General features: G+C 51.6%; 1 protein-coding gene across 2 annotated transcripts in view; it reads right to left on the minus strand.

Annotated features, from left to right (window-relative positions):
• Positions 1-5646, minus strand: part of LOC109254168 (zinc finger protein 558-like) — a 100259-nt gene extending 94613 nt beyond the window's left edge. For both annotated transcript variants that reach the window (XM_019427861.2, XM_053896653.1), the window contains exon 1: positions 5312-5646. The gene's annotated coding sequence lies outside the window, so the exon portion shown is untranslated. The remainder of the gene's footprint in view (positions 1-5311) is intronic.
• Between the last annotated feature and the right edge of the window lie 372 nt (positions 5647-6018).

The raw sequence follows: 6018 nt of genomic DNA on the forward strand, positions 1-6018 counted from the left end.
TCTGCGGCTCAGATCTGTGCTCCTCCCACCTGCCTTCTTAGGGGCTGCACACTGTGGGCGGTCTCTTGTCTGCCCTCCCCTCCCGCTCTCCCCCTCCACCGGACCCCCTCCCACACCATTCAAACCCCATGCAGTGTTTTTAGTAGTGAAATAAATCTATCGTAAGGGCAGTCTTCATTCTGGTACCAGTCTCTCTCCGTGAGCCCAGGGAAAGTGTTTCACTCTGTCTCATTTTCTCACGTCCCACTGGCTCCTCAACCCAGGACACTCTGGCTTCCACCACTACCATTTCAAGGACGCCACCCTTGACAGAATCACCACTGATCTTCATAACCACAGAGATGGGAGACTGTAGCTACGATGGCACCATTTTTAATCTGCCAGATCGACAAAGACCTGGTGGACCACATCTTTTATTGGCAAGGATGTCTGAAAAGGCACTTTCATACGCGACTGGGGCCCAATTCCTACGGAAGGAAAATTGTCAATTTGATGCAAAATGCAAAATCATTTACCCTTTCCCTGCCAATCACATTCCTAGGAACCGATCTCAAGGATACACAAATACTAAAAGGCAGGCTGTGATTATTCACAATGGCCTTACGTGTAACATCAAAGGACTGGAAACAATAAAACTGAGCATCAATAGGGAATTAGTGCAATAAACTACGGAATATCCACAGAATGAAGAAACATGCAGCCAAAAAAGAAAGAGATGATCCCTAGGTATTGATAGAGATTCTTATCTCCAATATTAAAAAAAAAAAAATTTAAGTTTATTTATTTATTGGCGGGGGGGGGGGGCGGCAGGGAGTGGTGCGGAGAGAGGGAGATAGAGAACCCCAAGCAGGCTCTGTGCTGACAACATGGAGCTCGGGGCTCGATCCCATGAACCGTGACATAATACCTGAGCCAAAATCAAGAGTTGGCACTCAACCGACTGTGTTACCCAGGTGCCCCTCCAATAAATGTAAGTGGGAAAAAAAAATCAATGTTCAAAGCAGTGTATATGGAATGTTTCCTTTTTATAAAAAGGGAATGAATATCTCTTTTCTCTGGAGTTAGGGAATCAAATGTCACTCCATAAAACCAGCTTCCTGAGGTCTCTCTGTGTGCCTTCCCTGTACCCAAAAGATACAAGCGATAAAGGGTCTGTATGAGCAGGGAGGGGAACCTTGGCCGCTAAGGGTCTGGTTGGGCCGGGTGGAAAGAAAGAGCTGCCGGGCATTTTTGCCTCCCAGGCCTGGGTGCAGACAGATTAATGCCCGTGCCCCAAAGGTGTCCGTATTCTACTCCTCAGAATCTGTGAATATGTGAGTTTCCATAGCAAAAGGGATTGTGCAGATGTGATTAAAGTAAGGATCCTGCGATGGGGAGAGTATCCAGGTGAGCCCAATGTCATCACAAGAGTCCTTACCAGAGGGAGGTAAGAAGGTCAGAGAAGAAGGTGTTGGTGATGCAAGCAGGAGAGAGAGAGAGAGAGAGAGAGAGAGAGAGAGAGAGAGAGAGAGAGAGAGATCTGAGGATGCTACCCACTGGCTTTAAGTGAAGGAAGGAGCCACAAGCCACGGAATGCAGGAGGCCTTTACGAGATGGAAAACACATGGACACCGAGTCTCCCCTAGAACCTCCAGAAGGAATGCAGCCCTGCTGACGCATTTCGGACTTCTGACTTCCAGAACGGCAGGTGAAATCTGTGCTGCTTTAAGCCACTAAGTACCGGTAAGTGGTGAGAGCAGCCCCAGTAAACGAATACAGCCTCTCACACCAAACCTTCCCTAAGGCTTGGTGTGAGTCCAACAGACCCAGACAACTGCCGTGGACCCTCCTTACCTTCTGCAGGTGGAGGATGTCTCCTTTCTCCCCACCGGAGACCCAATCTGCAGTTAGGATGAGTTCCAGTCACTGAGCTGAGGAGTCAGAGGGCTGGGATCCAGCCACCCCCAGGGCCCCAAGTGGAAAAGCAGACTGAGAAGGTGCCTGGGGCACTTTTAGGCTCCGAGTCCCCCCATCAAGGTCTCCTGGCAGGTGAAACCTCACAAGAAGGCAGGAGGGGTCTCTGCTCAGTTTACAGATTCAGTGACTCCTGCTCCTGGATGTATGTCAGTGCTGGATGAGGGGTCACTTATCAGTGCTGCCCAACGGGACTTTCAGTGATGACATAAATGTCCTCTAATTCTGCTCCGTCCAGTTGGCAGCCACAAGCCACGTGTGGCTACTGAGCACTTGAAACGTGGCCAGTAGGACCGAGAAAAGGAACTCTTCCCATTGTTTTAATTAAAATAGCTCCAGGTGACTAGTGGCTACGGCCATGGACAGGGCAGCTGTGGACACACTCAGGCCCGACTGCTTTCAGGATGCAGAGGAGGGGGCCTGTGGGTGGCAAAGTGGGGGCAAAGCATGGACTCGGGTGAGGGGATGCCTGCAGGTTTGCATGGACAGGAACTAGGGGCATAGTACGTGCCCTGTCCCATCACACAAAATACAAGCATGAATGAAAGCATCGTACATTTCCTCAGTTCTACGCTCCTGGGTCTCTTCTTCCCATTTCTTTCTTTCTCCACAACCATCATCAAGCCTAGGGAACAATCATCTTATTCCTAAACTTCTTCTTACCACTCCTTGTCTTGCCTCTTAAGTCTTCCTTCTTTGAAAAAAAATTTTTTTTAATGTTTATTTATTTTTGAGAGAGACAGAGTACTAGCAGGGGAGGCGCAGAGAGAGAGGAGAGAGAGACACAGAACCTGAAGCAGGCTCCAGGCTCTGAGCTGTCAGCACAGAGCCTGATGCAGGGCTCGAACCCACAAACCGCAAGATCATGACCTGAGCCGAAGTCAAATGCTTAACCTGAAGACTGAGCCACCCAGGTGCCCCATCAAGTCTTCCTTCTTAATCCGAAGTCCATTTTAACCCACATGCATAGACCAGCTGTGACTCACATCCTCCCAGGGCTCACATCTCTAGTGTCTTTCCACTGGTCCTAGAACAGAGTCTAATCTAACACCTGATCTGGTCCAGCCTACCCTGCTCTGGGCTGGCGCACCCCCTGCCCCCCAACTTTGTTGTCTCGGCCCAGCCATTCCTGTCCTCCCAGCTCGTGGAGCACACAAGGCTCTCTCCTGCCTCAGGGGTTATCTTCATGCGGTTCCCTTGGCCTGAAACGCTCTCTTGAAAACACTCCCACATGCTCGCTCCAGCTAACCCTACAGCTAGTTCAACCTGACCCCAACCTCAGCTCTCCAGGTAAATATCCGTCCTTCTCCAGAAGGCTTCCCTGTTTCCGCCACTGAGCCCTCTGGGCCAAGCTCCCACATCACTCCGGTCATTAATTACTTAAAATCACGATTCCCTATTAGAATGTAAATTCCATGGAAATGGAAAAAGGTCTTCTTGGTTCTCCCAGGTCTCTATGCATCTGGCTCAGGGCCTGGCTCCCGGGGATGCTGAGCCATCCTGCTTTGCCCAGAACTGTCCCGGTTTGAACACTAAATGTCCTATATCCTGGCAATCCTCTTACTCTCCAATACACAAGGATGGTTGGTCGCCATAAACTGTGCACTCAAAGGATACCTACTGCGTGACAAACAAACATCCCCCCTCCAGAACATTACAGGAAAGCGAGAACAAAAAAGGGACACGCACGCATACATGTAATTAGTAAAACCTAACACTTAAATAGATTACTTAACAGAATCCTCTATGATGTGAATCGCCAGACTGTTATCTCAGAGAAGTTTGAAGAAATAAAGTTAATTCCTTGTCCACCAAAAGGCAAGGTAGAGAGGGCAATCTTTGTGGAAACTAGTGCCCTAACCTGCGACCTACAAGTTGCTGTATATTCCCCCAAATAATTGTAAATCTCATTAAGTAAATAAAGAAATGAAAATCACTTCTTCAAAATACATCTTGTTGCTGGTCAATTCGGTTTTAAATTAATTACTAACAGGAAGAAGTCCTAAGCACTCCCCCCCACACCACCATGTGCCTATATTTTGAACCTCTGTGGAGGATCTGTAGGGCTTGAGAGGTCAAACCGAATGGGTCTAAGGACTGTGGCTGAGTAGTCCTGCTTATCTTTAGTGGGATGTCTTGTAACCTTAATGTACATGTAAAAAATGTATATATTTATGTTTCTATATAAAATCCTGAAATTTCTAGTATTATGGAATGCAAGAAAGTCTGCATTTCTCTACGGTTACACTCATTTACATATTTGTTTAATGTGTACTTATTTGCATATAAGTGCATTCACTGCCTTATTTCCACACACATAACCACACGCACCTCAGTATCCTTCCTTTGAACGTAATCTATCAAACAGACAAATAATTTTTCTTAGGATACCCTCCCTCTTAGTGGCTCTTTGCGTTTACAACCAGAGCAGCATGAAAACCCACTAAGAGCTCTCCTCTGCATAGCGGAGGTTGCTGGCACCTGTTGTGACAAGGTCCTTGCGGTGCTCACCTGGTCACACAGAAACCCACGGATCAGGGAGGATGGCACACTTCAAGGCTGGTGGGATCTCGAAGCTGGTTTTAACACAGACTGGGGGGGGGGGGCGGGGGGGAGAAGGCACGAAGACCGCTTTTGAGGCCTTTTGATAGGAAGTAATCGTTCTTGGATAGAAAGACCACCCATTCATCTTTGTTTCGTTTTCATTTACTTAAAGTGTCAACGTTGGCCGTGACTGGATTTACCTGATTTCCACGTAGCCATCTGCACCCCAAGTGGGAGAAAGCAGTGTCATGCTGGGTGTGCATGTGACTTGCTCAACTCATCTGGCTGGATCAAGATTTTACGGTGACTCCAGACACTTTAAACACGGGCTTGTTACTTAAGGGCGCCGAGAAGCGACTCAGCTGACTTTGATCAGGACTTCAGAGCTTTTAAGGCCCTAGAGCAGATCTCCCGACCCCGGCACTGTTGATAACGCTTCGCTGTGGGGGGCTGTTCCGTGCACTGTGGGATGCTCAGCAGCATCCCTGGCCTCCCCACACCCCCATTTGTACAACCCAAACAATGCCTCCAGACATTGCTGAAAGTCCTCTGGGGGAGAGGGGGGAGGTGGAAATCACCCCTCAAAGGAGGAGGCAGCGGCGCCCGGAGTCGGGAGGAACCGCAGCCTGGGACTGACCGGAGGCAACAGCCCGGGGAGGAAACGGGGCTCCGGTTACAGACGGGGGGACGCGGGGACGCCAGAGCCCGTGACCGGGAATGCCCGCGGCCCTCGCCCCTCCCTGGGCGCCTACCGGACCCCCCGGACTGCCCGCCGCGCACCGAGTCCGGCCCGTTGCGCTGAGGCCAAACATACCACGTGAAGCCGGTCCCGCGCGAAGAAGACGGCGCACCCCACGCAGCCAGCCCCGCAGGCTCCTTCCACGGCAGCGCCCCACGCTTCCGCTTCCGGTCTCGGGCTGGCCGCCTCTCGCCCCAGTTCCGGTCTCTGTCGAGCCGCGGCGGAGACGGGCGTTTAGGGGCTCCGGGTGGGGGCGGGCGGGGGCCACGGCCGCGCACCCCAGCCTGGGGCGAGGGTTTCTAGCTCTCTGAGGGAGGGCCCCACGGCCCTGGGCTGCGTCAGCACCAGGGACGGAGACCAGTCCTAGGGGCGGGCTGTGGGCGGCGCCAGGCAGACGGGCCGAGTTCAGGTCCGTGGGTGGGGCTGTGGGCGGGAACGGGGTGACGGCGGGCGGGGAGGTGGGCGGAGACTGGTTCCGGGGCGTGGCTGTGGGCGGGGTTGTAGCCGAGGGAAACCAATTCCCGGGGCAGGGGTGTGGCTGGAATAGGCTCGGCGGGTGGGCGGGACAGTGGGAGGAAATCAGTTCCCGGGGCGGGGCTGGAGGCGGGGCTTCCCGTGGGTGCCTAGACCGTACTAGCAGCAGGCTGCCCAAGAAACAACTTTTCTGCAGTCCTTTCTGCAGGTTCACACAGCCTCACATAACGCTGTAGAACGACGTGCCCATATTTAGGGCTTTTAATTTTTTGTACATGTTTGCTGTGTTTATTTAAAAATGAGACCAT

The sequence above is a fragment of the Panthera pardus genome, unplaced genomic scaffold (assembly GCF_024362965.1).
Source record: "Panthera pardus isolate Hobbes unplaced genomic scaffold, ASM2436296v1 HiC_scaffold_8, whole genome shotgun sequence".
Taxonomy (NCBI): domain Eukaryota; kingdom Metazoa; phylum Chordata; class Mammalia; order Carnivora; family Felidae; genus Panthera; species Panthera pardus.